The sequence below is a fragment of the Dromiciops gliroides genome, chromosome 4, assembly GCF_019393635.1.
Source record: "Dromiciops gliroides isolate mDroGli1 chromosome 4, mDroGli1.pri, whole genome shotgun sequence".
In the NCBI taxonomy this organism is placed as follows: domain Eukaryota; kingdom Metazoa; phylum Chordata; class Mammalia; order Microbiotheria; family Microbiotheriidae; genus Dromiciops; species Dromiciops gliroides.
Genome location: NC_057864.1, coordinates 461,465,973 through 461,482,946, shown reverse-complemented (window position 1 = coordinate 461,482,946; position 16,974 = coordinate 461,465,973). Strand labels below are relative to the sequence as shown.

The 16,974-nt window shown below is 40.9% G+C and overlaps 1 pseudogene; it reads right to left on the bottom strand.

Annotated features, from left to right (window-relative positions):
• Positions 1–16,338: 16,338 nt before the first annotated feature.
• On the bottom strand, positions 16,339–16,656 carry LOC122726466 (annotated as a pseudogene).
• Positions 16,657–16,974: the final 318 nt, after the last annotated feature.

Genomic DNA, 16,974 nt, shown 5'->3' with positions numbered 1-16,974 from the left:
ATCTCACATTTTCTCATTTGGTCTTCATAACAATCCTGGGAAGTGTGCGTTATTATCCCCATTTTACAGTTGGGGAAATTGGGGCAGAGAGGGGTTAAGCAACTTGCTCAGGGTTCCTCAGCCAGTATGTGGCAGAGATAAATTGAAACTAGCTCCAAGATCAGCTTTTTGTCTATTTTACCATGATGTCTCTCAGGAGATTATTATTAGAATTTAAGTTCCCTGAAGGCAGGAACTATTTTTGCCTTTCTTTGCATCCCCCTGTACTCAGCAAAGTGACTGGCCTATACCACCTCACCCCATTTTAACTCTGATAACTGAGAACGCATCTCTATCAATTAACAATCAATTAAAAAGAACCTTATAATGATGTGAAAAGGCCTTTGAACTTGAGTGATTATGTATAAGAATCATGTTTGGACAGGTCAAGGAAACCTGATTATGTCGAAGCAGATGATTTATAAATTATCAAGACAAGAAGAGAGTGAATGTCAAAGACCAGAGTGAATATGGCATTCTGACTGGGCCTCTTGGGGAGAAAATACCTGAGAGATGGGGTAGAAGGAGAGGTCTCTGCTTCAATCTTTTTTTTTTTTTTTTTTAGTGAGGCAATTGGGGTTAAGTGACTTGCCCAGGGTCACACAGCTAGTAAGTGTTAAGTGTCTGAGGCCGGATTTGAACTCAGGTACTCCTGACTCCAGGGCCGGTGCTCTATCCACTGTGCCACCTAGCTGCCCTTCTGCTTCAATCTTGGCCATGTCGCTTATACTTCCCTCCACCTGCTTTGACCTGAGAAAGTCTTTGATAGTTTTGAAGGGTCTGGAGGATGTCAGACCTTCTCACCTTCCCATCAATGTCCTAACATCTTACCCAATGACAGAAGAGGCTCTCACCTTCCCATCCCTGGATCCGCTGGTGGCAGCATCTGCGTCACTGGAAGCCAAGGGCAGGCTGAACTCCTGACTCTATAAGGAGCCCAGTGAAGAGTCTATTTCCTGCCTAAGGACAATTTCTTGAGCACTCCATGGGAGCAAAGAATTTCTACTAATAGGAACTGTGAATTATCCTTTAGCCATGTGTTCTTTAAGATGAATCTCACTTTTCCCTGGACTGTGGATGTACTGGTGGGAGAGTGTTCCATAGGTGGGTTTTTTTGGGGGAGGGGGGTTGTACCAGATATTTTTGCTACCCCACCTTTGTAAATACATCTTTCTAAATTTAGGCTTGCTGAATAAATTGCTTCTCAACTTATAATCTTGGGGGGAAGTATAGTGGTGGGGACTCAGGCCAGTAGCATTGGAGAATTACCTCTAACCCTTCAGAGTTACCCCTAAAACCCTGAGGGGGAGATGTAGCCAGTTTAGCTCTGGGAATCCAATTTATCAGGCAGAGTGGGACTAGGAGGTGGGAGAAGGATCCTCAGAGCTTATGTAAGCTACAATAATATTACACATACTTTACTCAAAAGCACACGTGAATTTAAAGCAACCTGAAACACCAAGGTCAACCCAGGAGGGTTTCTTTGCTTAGAAGCCTGACTTCTGTTCTGTGGATTCTGACAGTCCTGAAGGGAAGGAATGTTTGTTTGTTTGTTTGGTTGGTTTTTTGTGGGGCTCTTGGGAATCTAAATACCTCCCTCTCCCCATTATCTGCATGTAGCTTCTCCACATTGTCGATTACACATTTTGAATATCAGACATTTTTCTTTTTCCTTATCATTTAGTTTATTTCCACTAAGGAAGGAGAAACTCATTTTGCCTCATTGACATCATTGAGATTTCCTTCTCTGTTAAGAGGAAGCCTAGTGGAGTGAGTAGAAGTTATGGATATGGAACCAGAGTCTGGTTTTGGTTTGCCTTTAAATCTTGGCTCTGCTGCTGACTATTTGGGAAAATCTGGACCTTGCTTTCCTCAAGCCTGTTCCAGCATTCTGTGAAATCTGTTGCTGTAAAAAGCCACATTTTTAGGTTATTTATTGATTGGGATGATCTATACCACTCCTTCCTTTTCATAAGGTTGTTATTTAGAGTTGGTAGCAATAAGCAGTGTGTGTGTGTGTGTGTGTGTGTGTGTGTGTGTGTGTGTACGTGAAGAAATAAATGATGTGGATCTTGGAGGGCAATTGTCCCACTCTACTCAGAATGTGGTGGCAGGAACATTGAGCCAGAAGTCTACAGAACCAGGTTATCATCATCTTGGTTCTGCCACTTACTTTTGGGGAAATCACTAAACCTTTCTGAGTTTTAAAGTTTTTGGCTTCTATCTGTTCTGCCAGCCTCCTACAGTTGTTGTGAAAATCAAAAGACAATGCCTGTGTTTGCATGTTGTGATGGCAAAGTTCTCTGCGTAGGTGAGCCATCCCAATTATCTTTAGAAGGGGTGACTTTAGGTGAGACATCACAAATGTTAGCACAGACCTTGAAGCATTTCAGTTTATTGCCTTGAAAGTGGCACGTGCCTCTTACATAACCAGGTCCCTTCAACCAAAGAATGTTAATAGGCTTCTGGCTTTCTAGCCAGAAACTCTGGGTTCAAATGTCATCTCTGATGTTTCCAACATGTATAACCTTGGGTAAGTCATTGCCCACCTCTCTGGGCTTCATTTCCCTCATTTGTTTTTTTTTTTATAATTTTTTTTTTTTTGCAGGCAACGGAGGTAAAGTGACTTGCCCACGGTCACACAGCTAGTAAGTGTCAAGTGTCTGAGGCCGGATTTGAACTCAGGTACTCCTGAATCCATGGCCAGTGCTTAACCACTGCGCCATCTAGCTGCCCCCATTTCCCTCATTTGTAAATTGACAGGGTTGAATTAGATGTCTCTTCCAGGTCTGGATCTGTGAATATTGGGCAATGTTTGTGATGATAAAAAGACCAAAACCAAAATATGTGCTCGTAATTCTTCTTCTTCTTCTTCTTCTTCTTCTTCTTCTTCTTCTTCTTCTTCTTCTTCTTCTTCTTCTTCTTCTTCTTCTTCTTCTTCTTCTTCTTCTTCTTCTTCTTCTCCTCCTCCTTCTTCTCCTCCTCCTCCTCCTCCTCTTCCTGGCATTTGTAAATAGTGTCTTGGGCTTTGTGTTTTCACCTGGATTATTGTAGTGTTATTTTCCTTCCTTTCCTCTCTTCTTTGGAAGGGAGAAGGAGAGAGGAGAATGAAAGAGGGGAAAGAAGATAAAATTGTGGTAGACCATCTCAACAGATAGGTGGTCCAAGGATATAAGAGTTTTCAAAAGAAGAAATGCAAGCTACCGATAAGTACTTGAAGATATTCAGGATCACTAATAATCAGAGGAATTTAAAATTTTTAAAGGCTGAGGTATTACCTCATGCTCCTTAAATTAGCAAAGATGGTAAAAGATACTTTAAAAATTCATTGTTGGAGGAGCTGTCAGAAGACATATAAACTAATTTAGTGTTGGTGGAACTGTGAAGTGAGTCAGCTATTCTAGAAAATGATTTGGAATTATGCAAGAGATGTTAGTAGAGGTTTCATACTCTTTCAACCAGAGATCCCACTAATAGGACATATTCCAAGGAGTTTGACAGTAAGAAAAGACCAATGTGTACAAAGATAATTTGGGCACCAATGAAAGGAATAATGGAAGAGCACTGACTTTCTAGCCAGAAGCCCCAGATTCAAATCTTACCTCAGATGTTTACTACATGTGTAACCTTGAGGCAAGTCATTGCCCACTTCTCTGGGCTTCATTTTCCTCATCTGTAGAATGACAGTTTGGATTAGATGTCTCTTCCAGCTCTGGATCTGTGAACATTGGGCATTGTTGTGATAATAAAAAGATTAAAATCAAAATATGTACTCATAATTCTTCTTCTTCTTCTTCTTCTTCCTCTTCCTCTTCTTTCTTCTTCTTCTTCTCCCTCTTCCTCTCCTCCCCCTTGCCCCCTCCCTCTCCTTCTCGTCACAGAACATCTGAGGTAGCAGGAAAGCCCTCCATTATGCATCCTAGACATCCTTGTAGGTTGGTATCAGGCAGAGTAGATTGTACATGGGAACCTCCTGTCCTCTCTATTAGGATTATTATAATCAAACGAATCAATCAATCAAAAAACATTTGTTTTTTGAGCAACGAGGCCCTATGCTAGAGATTGGGCATACAAAAATCAAAGAAATGTAGTCCCTAACTTCAAGGAACTTATATTCTCAAGGGGGGAGAAAACCTATACATGTATAAGTATAGTACAAAACATATAAAAAGCAAGGGAGAGGCAGTTAGGTGGCACAGTGATAGAAGCACTGGCCCTGGATTCAGGAGGACCTGAATTCAATTCCGGCCTCAGACACTTGACATTTACTAGCTGTGTGACCCTGGGCAAGTCACTTAACCCTCATTGCCCACCCCCCCCAAATCATGGGAATGGAATTGGGGGAATGGAGATACTGAGATAAAATGCATAAATGCAATTATTGTTGATAAGGCCATTTCAGGGGCTGGGATGGTGCTTTTGTATCCTTAGTGTCTGCCAAACAGTAGGTGCTTAATAAATGCTTTTCGCTTGGAGGATTGATTTGAAAGGATAACTCATTCTTGAAATTTAAGATATATGTATTTTATGTATGTTAGATTGTATATAGACAACCATATAGCATAGATATATCTACAAACATACATGTAGACAGCATGTAAAATATGTAACTATGCTATATAGATCATCATATATGTATATAAATATATAGTGATGATATAGATAGATAATATAGGTAAATATTTTATATGTATAGATATACAGAAATAATTACTTATGTGTATATGTATTTAAATAAATATATGTTTAGGGTTAGGGTATATAAATATGGATAGAAATATGTTGATATCATGCATATAGAAAAATGTATAAATCTTATATAAACAATTAAATACATATGGATATATGTATCTAGAAAGTATATATGTAGATATTATAATTAGACAAATATATGTATAGCTATTATGTGTATAAATATACAGTCATACGTACCTACATACTACCCTTTACATGCACACCTATATAAATATACATTGATTCTTCTTGGTGGGGAGGGTGTCTGTCCCTCTTGTGTCTCCTAACAATGCCACATTCCTTTTTTCCTCCCTCCTCCTCAGCTTCTAGTACTGTAAAATGAGCCTCTTCCCAAGAATCCAGGAGAGCACATCATTTAACCCTGCTCCATGGCCGCCCTCCAGGGCAACACTGAGCTGGAATGTCTGCTCTCCACCCATCATTAATGAGACTCCTTCCACCACGTCACCATATGATGTCGTGCCCTCATATTACCCCCTTCCGGGACAGGAAATATAGCTCCCCGGGTTCTTCCCCTTCCTCTGACTTGTCACAGAGAGGCAGAGGAATGGATATAACTCATGTAAAGTTATGATAATTAGGCTGGTGGTGGAACAAACAGAGAAAGGGCGAGAAGGAACAGCTAACTGTGGGGCATGATGCAATGTTGTCTAGATGCTTTTCCATTTGACTTCGCTTCATTAAGCGATCTCCCTAAGGAACCCTCACCCCACCTTTGGAGGTAGGAGGGGGATGGTACCAATGAAACAATGAGTGTTTGAAAAGTATTTATGTAATGGAATATTATTGGGCAACACCAAATGAGGAACAGAAGGAAGTCAAAGAAACATGGAAAGATATTATGAATGGATGCAGAGAGAAGTAAACAGAACCAGAACAATATACACAATAAGCATTTGTTAAGGACCTACTAATGTCTAGGCATTTATTGAGCACCCATTATGTGCCCTGAGCTATATAAATTCAAAATGAGGGGACTTTGCTTGTTATTTAAAGAGGAAATTGAAAATAAAAAATGGACAACAGAATGGATATTGATACTGATGCTAATAACTTTATCCACAATTTTAATAATTGTAAATTACTTGTCAAAAGGAAACCAAAAGAGCCCAGAAAAGCACTTTAGTCAACAAACAACTGACTTGCCAAATGAATAGAAATGGTTGTCAAAGGTAGCACCAGGTTAGAATATAAACTAGTACATAAAATCTTGTAAAGAAGGGTGATGATAGACAATTATGAATAACATTATCTCATCAAGCAAGAAGAAGCAATGGAAGGTCAAAAGAAGTTTAAAGAAATCTTGGTAAATATCCTACTAAACAAAAGGCATCATCCCAAGGGTATTCAGGGGTGATGCCCTTTGCTTAGTGGAGAACAACTGAAAGGAGGATGACAAGCAGAAGAAAAATGGAAAAGATTTCAGAAGCCATTTTAAGAAATTATTTTCCCCATCAGGATAGCAGAACCATTATACTTGGAACCCCTACCATCACCCCACTTCTATGTGGTTATAATGGATGGAGAAATGGTACTAAAGAGAACAAAAAAGGAAAAGCAGCTGGATTTACCAAGTACACAAAGAGGAGATGCATGCTGGAGACAACACAACTGTGAGGACATTGAGGGACCTGTAAGGTAAATAAAGAAGTTGCCAGAAGCTGGAAAAAATGAGACCTAGTTAATATCAAGTGAAGGTGATTAAAAGAGCATCAATAATTATAGACCTATAAGCCAACTCTTCCATTTATAGAAAATCTTTATGGGAGTCCCTCTGTATATAATGGCATCATCAATGAATGTATTAGGAAGGAAGGAGCATATTTTTACCAGTGATATTCACAGGGATGCCCATCTTTTCTATCTCACAATTAAATGAAAGCTATACTATTTCTCCCATTTTAATAATGGAAAGAACTTCCAAATGGAGGAAAAGTGACTTACTCAAGGTCATACAGATAGCAAGAAACAGGACTAGTGAGACAAAAAGAGGCAAAGATAGTCCCTGCCTTCAAGGAAGCTCATAATCTAATGAGATTTCCTGAAATCAAGATTGGTTGTACCCAAATGTGCTTTGTTACACAGTGCTTAATAAATGCTCTATGCATTCATTCATTCATTTCCAATCACTCAGATCAGAGGCAGTCTAGAGTTTGAAAAAAAAAATAACAAGGGAGATGGCAGGTCTGCTCTAGGATATATTGACCAAACAACTGAGTAATTGAAACTAGTTCTTGGCACTGCATCTCTCTTTGAAAAATGTCAAATCATGGAATACTACTGTGCTATAAGAAATGATGAGCTGGTTGATTTTAGAAAATCACAGAAAGACTTGCATGGAATAATGAAGATGGAAATGAACAGAATCAAGAGAATGTTGTACATAGTAACAGCAAGAGAGCCAAGACTTGGACCCAATCTGTTTGGCTCTAAATCCAGAGTTCTTTCCCTTATACAGACTTACCTTTCTTGCTTTGGCCAACATGATCATTTTCTTACTAATAATCTGGTGATGAGCATTCCTGACTTTAGACTTATCTTCAGACTCAAAATCACAGAACATCAGAGTTTTGCTTCTAACTCTTGGATTCTGAAATTCTGAGTACTGAACTCTCCATCACTAGAAGTATTAAAAAAACAACAACTGGGGCAACTAGATGGCGCAGTGGTTAAAGCACCAGCCCTGGATTCAGGAGTACCTGAGTTCAAATCCGGCCTCAGACACTTGACACTTACTAGCTGTGTGACCCTGGGCAAGTCACTTAACCCCCTATTGCCTGCAAAAAAAAAAAAAAACAACTGGATGACCACTTCTCAGAGATGTTGTAAAGGGGACTCCAATAATGCAATGACTGATGGTGATATGTGATCTTAGTACCTAGGGCAATGCACTGTACACAATGTGGATTCAATCTCTGTTGGTGGATTCAATTTCAACAGGCATTTATTAAGCATCTGCTGGGTGCTAGGCAATTGGGAAACAAAAACAAAACAAAAAACAATCCCTGCCCTCTGAGAATTTATATTTTCAGAGTGGGGGGACCCAGAAGTACACAGACATATTAATGGGATAAAATATGAGGAGGAAGAAAGATGGATTTAAATTAGATTTTAAAAAAAGGAAATTCAGTTTCATTACTTTCAAATACCTTCACCTATTTTTACTAAGTAAGGTTTGTACTTAGCAGTTTCATTTGCATAAGATGGGAATGGGCCCAGGCCTTATAAAGATTTATAACTTATAAGAGGCAAACATTTCCCTGTCTGCAATTGCCTGAAACTGAGACCCCTGACTATATGTTTTTGTTTTTAGTATTTATAATCTCTCTGTCTCTCTGTGTCTCTCTGTCTTTCTCTGTCTCTCTCTATCTCTGTCTCCTCCCTCTCTCTGCTCTCTGTCTCTCTGTCTTGCGTCTCTCTGCTCTCTGTCTCTCTCTCTCTCCCTCCTCTCTCTGTCTCTGTCTCTCTGTCTTGCTCTCATTTTGATTTATTCCTTTAAAAACATTTCAAGAATCTTTCTTTATACCTAGATTAGCTTGTGGTCCACTGGATGGAGAGCTGGATTCACAACTAGAAAGACTTGGGTTCAAATCCTGCCTCTGGTCTATATCATCTGTGTCACCCCAGCTAAGTGTGCTAAGAAACCCTCCAAGACTTTGAATTTCAGAGAAGGAGTTGACCTGCAGTTAGTACAGAGAATTCCTCCCTGAGAATGTCAATGAAATCCCTTTCAAGAGTACTATTTGTCTTTTTCTTTTTTTAAAAAAAAGCATTTTATTGATGCTTTCAAAAACTTTTCCAATACCATCACCCTTCCCTTAGAGTCCACTCTTTTTTTAGCTTTTTTTTTTTGGTGGACAATGAGGGTTGTGACTTGCCCAGGGTCACACAGCTAGTAAGAGTCAAGTGTCTTAGGCCAGATTTGAACTGAGGTCCTCCTGAATCCAGAGCCGGTGCTTTATACATTGCACTACCTAGCTGCTCCCTTTTTTAGCTTTTATAAAGAGATACTTATTTCAAAGATATAGCAAGAACAAGATACAAACATTTTCCCCAATAACCTCTTGTGAAGGTGAGCCCCTACGTGCCATCTTGATCTCTAGGAAGGACAGTGTGGGAGATTAGTCTTAATTTTTTTACTAAATAAAAGTATATTATTATTTTCCAATTACATATAAGGATAGTTTTCAACATTTGTTTTCATAGATTTTTAGTTCCAAATTTTCTCTCCACCCTCCCTTCTCTCCCTCCTCCTCAAGATGGAAAGCAATCTGATACAGGTTATATGGTGTACATCACATTAAACATATTTCCTCATTAGTCATCTTGTGAAAGAAGAATCAATGCACAAGGGAAAAACCTCAAAAAAGAAGGGGAAAAAACAGCCCAAAAGTAGAAACAGTATGGTTCAATTTGCATTTATAATCCACAGTTCTTTTTTCTGGATGTTGAGAACATTTTCTATCATGAGTCTTTGAAACTGTTTTGGATCGTTGCATTGCTAAAAGAGCCAAGTGTATCACCATTGTTCATCACAATGTTGCTGTTACTGTGTACAGTGTTCTTCTGGTTCTGCCTCCTCTCAGTCAGCATCAGTTCATATAAGTCCTTCCAGGTTTCTCTGAACTCCTGCTTGTCATTTCTTACAGCACAATAGTATTCCATTACATTCATATATCACAACTCCGTTTAGGTCATTCCCTGGTTGATGGACATTCCCTCAATTTCCAATTCTTTGCCACCACAAAGAGAGCTGCTATAAATATTTTTGTCCATGTGGGTCCTTTACCTTCTTCTATGATCTCTTTGGGATACAGACCTAGCAGTGGTACCCCCTGGGTCAAAGGGTATGCACAGTCCCATAGCCCTTTGGGCATAGTTCCAAAAGAGTCCACTCTTATACTAAAGAGAAACATTTAAGCCAAATAGACACCCTGCCCCCACCAGCAGCTTAATGCCCTCTCCTTTAAGATTACTTTTCATCCACTTTGTAAATATTGTGTATGTTCATAATAATGTACATGTTGTTTCTCCTTTAGACTGTGAACTCCTCAAGGGTAAGAACTGTCTTTGCCTTCTTTGAACACTCAGTGCTTAGTATAGTGCCAGGCACATAGCAGGCACTTAATAAAATGCCTGTTGACTGTTGAGTGACTGATTGACACATCAACCATGTTGACACTGTGTATGTGGCATTCTGTATCCATAATCTCCCACCTCTCTAATGAGAGTCAAGAAACAGACTTCATCTCATTCCTTTGAAGCAAGATTGGTCTTTGTGTGAGGTTGAGTCCGGAGGCTTTTTCTTAGTGTTGTTTCCCTTTATATTATTTGGGGCATTATATGTGTAGCTATAGATATGTGCATGCATACACACAGAATGTATGCACATACACGTTTGTGTAAAGGGATATGTATGTGTACATGTGTGCTATAGGCGTATATATACACAGCCACAATCCATATCCACAATATATACATATATACACATGTGTATGTATATGTATACACATTATGCACACACATATATAGTATCTCAGATCTTTTTTGGGTCATCGAGAAATTAACTACAGGCTAGGAGAGTCCAGTCTTTAATTTGTATCATCTTCTAGTTACTGGGGAAAAAATTCAGAAGGCTTTGCTGCATCATTGCCAGGATACCATTAAGTAGGTGGTAAGAACCCAGGTTTGAGCAAGCTGGTTGACCTTGTGCCTCCCTCTACAAAGAGGTTTATAAATGTGGACTCCTGGCCTCAGTCTTCAAAGGAGCTCCCATGTTGTATGTGTGCTGAAGGAAGGAGCAGCTCCAGGTCCTCTTAATGGCTTGCCAATTGGAACGCTTTACTGTTAAGAAAAAACCAACCTGGGGGCAGTCAGGTGGCATAATGGATAAAGCACTGGCTCTGGATTCAGGAGGACCTGAGTTCAAATCCGACCTCAGACACTTGAAACTTACTAGCTGTGTGACCCTGGACAAGTCACTTAACCCTCATTGCCCCGCAAAAAACCCCAAACAAATAAACAAAAACCCAACCCAACAGCGTCCTTCTGATGCCTCCTCTCCTGACCATTATTTATCATTTTCTTTTTTATTAAGGGAAAAACACCAGTCTTTTCCTGGGCTGGGGGAAGGGGAAATGTCCTGCCAATGCTCAACTGACCTAACCTTTTGCTTCCCTGTTTTAAAAAGGTGTACAAGGTCTGGCATGTGCCCAGGGATGGAGAAACTGCCTTTGAAGATGGGAAATGCGACCTGACCACATTCCAACATGATGCTTCATTGCACTTGGATAAGGTCTCTGGGGTAAGATCATTCCATCCATCACAATAGCCTTGGACTTAAGCAGGGGATACAAGAGCCCCCTTCATTCCCCCACCTCTGTCCACCCATGAGTCTTTCTGGCTATATTTGCCATCGTTGTTTTTTCTGCTGGGGCTTCTTGTAGCCTTCCCCAACTCCAAATAACCAAGTATTTATTTTAAAAATTCTTGTGTGCACACACACACACACACACACATCATGTTTCTCCTTATAGACCATAAGCTCCCCTTAGAGGAGAGATGATTTTATTTTTTCTTCTTGTAGCCCCAACACTTAGCACAGTGCTTGGCACATAGGTGCTTCATAAATGCTTGGTGAATGGTTAATTGATTGGGCCACATGGGGTAGGGTAGGAGCTAGGGCAAGTAGCAGTCCACCAAATACTTCCTCCTTAGGGAGGCTAATGTTACTTTCTGGGGGCAGAGTTGCTGCCCATAGCCTGGTTTATCAACACATTTAGTGCTCTTTCTTTGGGAAGAGCACTGACTTTGGAGTGAGGGGATCTGGGTTCAAATTCCACCCCTCTACTGCTTACTAATCTATGTGATTTTGGGCAAGCCACTTCACTGCTCTGTGCCTCAGTTTCCTCATCTGAAAAATAAGGAGGTTGGACTAGATTGTCTCTAAGGTACCTTCCCTTTCAACCACAACCATTCGTTGTTGGTTTTTTGTTTTTTGTTTGTTTATTGTTGGGTTTTTTTTGCAGGGCAATGGGGATTAAGTGACTTGCCCAGGGTCACACAGCTAGTAAGTGTCAAGTGTCTGAGGCCGGATTTGAACTCAGGTCCTCCTGAATCCAGGGCCAGTGCTCTATCCACTGCACCACCTAGCTGCCCCTTACCTTCCCTTTCTAAGTCCGTGAACCTAGGATTCATGAACCTCCAGCCCCAAATCTCTGATTTCATGATCTTAATCTGTGACTTCTTCCTCCCAATATACCCCCAACACCCATTGATTACTGTATTTTGTCTAATTACTATCAATGGGGGTGACATCAGCTGATTAGAACACAGCCTAACTGCTAAATTGCCTAAGTAGCCAGCCTTTTTGGGAAGGTGGTGGAAGATGAGGTGGAAAGAGAGTACGTGGGACAATCCATCATCTTACTCTATTGAGCACTGGTTGCCGGGCGAAATCCCTTCATTGTGTTTTGATAACAAAGAATAACACACCCATTGCTCTGCATTCAATAGAGGCCTGGCCAGAGCTACCAGTCCAAGATTTTCATATCGCCCTTGGGAATCAGCCATAAACAAGTATTAAAGGCCCACTCAGTGTAAGGGCACCATGTCAGTGCCAAAGGGATTTACAAAGTATGTAGGTGAATGGTCCCTGCCCTCAAAGAGTTTACCATTGAAAAGAAGCACATGCTCTTGTTCCCCTTCCAGATTATGCTTAGGATTTAGGTGAAGAAGGGTCAGATAAATGAACCCCTCCTTTTACAGAGGAGGAAACTGAGGCCCACAGAGGGAGAATGACTTGGTTGCTTGAGTTTATATCGGTGGAAAGAAGTAGAGTCAGGGTTTGAAAATGGTTCCTTTGACTTCCATTTTGACTTCAATACATCACAACTCCTTTCAATTTAGATTTACTTGTCTTCGCCAATGAACAATGGATGAGAAGATGGTGAAAGATGAGAATTAATAGTATCGTTGAGTAATGGCTCAAAGATCTTTGGAGGCAAGTAGAATGCACAGAGCCTTGGATCTGAAGAGAGAGGACTTACCTTGGCTACTAGTCACCTGTGTGGACTCAGGTAACTCAGTGGTTAAGTGAGATAATTGGACTAGAAGACCTTTAGGATTTCTTCCACCTATATACCAATGAGCCTATGGTTACTGGATCTGGAGTCTGAGTTCAAATTCTGCCTTTCATATTTACTACTCTCATGACCTCTGAGTCACTTAAACCCTCTGTGCCTCCATTTCCTCATCTGTAAAATGAGAAGGCTGGACCAGAAACTTTTAGTTAGGACTCTTCCAACTATTTACCAATGAGCCTATGGCCACTGGCTCTGGAGTCTGAGAACATGAGTTCAAATTCTAGAAATTATTTCGTGCTTCTCTACATGTTGTTGTTGTTGAGTCATATCCAAATCTTTGTGACCCATGGACCATACTGTCCATGGACTTTTTTGGTTTGTTTTTTGGCAAATATACTGGAGTGGTTTACCCTTTCACTTTGCCTGTGATTAAAGGCAAACGGAGTGCCGAGGGTCACAACAGCTAGTAAGTATCTGAGGCTGGATTGGAACTCAGATCTTTCTGACTCCAGGCCCAGCAACTATCCACTGTGCCACCTGGCTACTTACTATATGCATGGCCTTAAGTCACTTAAACCCTCTGTGCCTCAGTTTCCTCATCTAGTACAATGAGGCAGATGGGACTACAGGGTCTATGCTTTGGGGATAACACCCCCCACCAATTTCATACATTCATTTAGTTGTGTGGGGGGAACATTGGAGGTGCTAGGAAGGTTTTCCTAACTGGAAATCATTGCATTTCTGATCTGTTTGCCGGGAATAGGAAGAGAGGGTTTTTTTTCCCTGCTCAGGGGCTCCTCTCTGGAGTCTCTTCCTGCTTAATCATTGCTGATTTCTGGGGCCTGACAGCAGGAGGTGTAGTAGTCAGGAACTATCTCAGATTAATGTCACCAAAGGTAATTCACAGAAACCGTTTCCTCTGTGTCACATTCAGAGAGGGACAATGTCTACACTGAAGCACTGGGGATAAAGAACAGGCTTAATTATTCATTTAAAAGTATTTGCCTTGCAGTGACTTAGATACTCCTGTGGGCTCTCCCTCATTTGTTTCAAGCCTTACAAAATGTGGATAGCTCATTCAGATGCAGACAACTGAGCAAGTGATCCGCCTGTATTCAAAGTTAATGGCAATGGTTAAGTATCAAAGTTAGCATCAGAACAAGAACCTGAGTCCTAATACAAAGTCTGTGCTCTTTCTCTCTCATGTCAACATGTGTGTGTGTTGTGTGTGTGTGTGTGTGTACAAGTGTATTAAAGGCAATTAAGGGGTACCACGGATAGTGGGGTCAATCTTAGAGTCAGGGAAGACCTGAAATAAAAATCCTTCCTGAGACACCCAGAGTGCTGGCCAATTCCATCAATCATTCTGTGCCTCAGTCCTCCCCCGATTTTTATGAAGATAATAATAGTCACAGATACCTCCCAGGATTGTGAGGACCAAATGAGATAATACATACAACATGCACATATACACAGATATAGATACAGGTATAGATATGTGTGTATGCTGATAAAATAATCAAGAAAAAAGGAAACAAATTCAGACTTTCTTGTGTAGTACATGTAGAAGTGTGTGTATATGTGTATAAATATATATATATATAAATACCTCTATACACATTTATGTATAGATTGTGGTGTACATATACAAGTGTGTGTATATGCATATATTTGGATACATCTATATACATGTATGTATACACACATTGTATATATTTTCATACATACCTATTGATGTATAGATGTGTATTTATATGAACACATACACATATATACTTGTACAGAACAAAGGAGATCTGAATTTTGTCTATTTACTTCATTCTACATCATTTTACGGTAGTAGATCCCTACTACATTTGCTGAATTGAATTTAATGGTATCCCATACATCCATAGGGTAGATAGAGTGCCAGGCCTGGAGTAAAGAAGACCCAAGTTCAAATCCAGCCTCAGACATTTACTAGCTATGGTGACCCTGGGCAAGTCCTTTCACCTTGTTTTCCTCAGTTTCCTCACCTGTCCAAATGACATTATGTTCCATGGGGGGAAAAAGATTTGGATATAATTCAACAACAACATGTAGAAAGCATGAATAATTTCTAGAATTTGAACTCATGTTCTCAGACTCCAGAGCCAGTGGCCAAGGCTCATGGGTAAATAGTTGGAAGAGACCCTAAAGGTCATCTTAGTCCAGCCCTCTCATTTTATAGATAAGGAAAGTGAGGCACATGAGGTCAAGTGAGTAGTAAGGAGAAGGAAATGGTAAATCTCTCAGTATCTCTGCCAAGAAAACCCCAAGTAGGATCACGAAGAGTGGGACACGAAATAACTGAAACATCAACCATAGAATGTTAGTGCCCTTTTGGGACCCTGAAGATCATCCCGCTGGGCTCTTCATTTTATTATTACTATTTTTTAAATGTTTGAGCAAAGAGGAGCCCAGAAGAAATGAAGCAATTTGCTCCAGGCCATGTAGCTAGTTAGTTGTGGAAACAGGACTGGAACTCGGGTCTTTTGCCACTTGGTCTATGGCTCTTTCCAGTGCATGATACTATGTTTGGTTATGTCATGATAAATTTAAGAAATGAAAACATACTAAGTTTTTAGGCAAATGTGCCCTTGTCATTGCCATAGTGATCAAATTGTGTATTTTAAATGCTCAATCATGTGTGATGTGATCCTGGGTGGTTTCTTATTCAAAGAGAACTGTCCCATCCCTGTCTTCTGGCAAAACCCTGCACTTGCCAGTACAAGGCATATAGACAATAGAATAAAAACATGAAATGGAGAGCTGAAAAGCCAATAAAAGTCTTGATTCTAAGGGAAGATTAATTGCTTCTAACCAACACTATCTGGATAACTTTGACATCAATAGATTTTATTGATGATACCATGAGGGTGTTGAGCAAATTAGCATTTCTGTCACTGGGTTGTAACTGGGAGGTAGATTTAGGGCCAGATTAATAGGATTGTCGATTTAGAGGGGACAAGACTTTAGAGATCATCAATCTAACCCTTCTCTTTATAGATGAGAAACTGAGACCTAGCTAGAGGAAGTTACATGACTTGTCCAAATCTCATAGGTAGGAAATGTTAGAATCAGTATTTGAATCTAAGACTTTTATCTCCAAAATCAATTTCCTTCCTTCCTTTCTTTCTCTTTCTTTCTTTCTTTCTTTCTTTCTTTCTTTCTTTCTTTCTTTCTTTCTTTCTTTCTGTCTTTCTTTTTTCTTTCTTTCTTTTCTTCTTTCTTTCTTCTTTCCTTTCCTTCTTCCTTCCTTCCTTCCTTCCTTCCTTCTTCCTTCCTTCCTTCCTTCCTTCCTTCTTCCTTCCTTTTCCTCCTTCCTCCCTCCTCCCTCCCCTCCCTCCCTCCCTCCCTCCTCCCTTCCTTCCTTCCTTCCTTCCCTATTTTAATCGTTTATCTCCCGGGAGCCGGGGCGCACGCCGGAGGCAGCTCAGAACTAGATCACTTGCCCCTTCCTCTTCTTGTCTCCTCCCAGCTCGAAGTGCTTGCAGCTCTTGATGGCCAGCATCCCTCTTGGACCTGCAGTTGGGCTCCACGCACTCGAGCCTCAGCACGATCTTCTTCGTGGTCTTGGCCTTCTTGCGGAAGATGGGCTTGGTCTCTGGCCCGCCGTAGCCGCTCTGCTTGCGGTAGTAGCGCGCTTGCCCTGCGCGTATAGAGAGTCCTTGCCCTTCTTGTACTGCGTCACCTTGTGCGGCTGGTGCTTGCCGCACTTCTTGCAGTAGGTGCGTCGGGTCTTGGGCACGTTCACCATGATGGCGGCAGCGGTACCGGGGGGACTTCCCGAGTCGGCTTCACGCGGGGCCGGGCTGCTCTTCGGTGCCACGAAGCACACGGGAGGAGACAGAAGAGGCAGGGAAGAGTTCTGAGAGAAGAAGCTGCCGGCAGCCGAGGGGAGCTCAGCACGCGCCGGCACTAGCTCGCGGGGAGGACGGGGAAATCCAATATTCTTTCCATACATGTCCCATAGAGCTCTTAACCACCCATTTCATCGTTATTGACTCAAGCCAAATTGAGATATTATTCAAAACATATTTGTCACATGTTGGTTATAGCAGGTACCTTTCAAGGT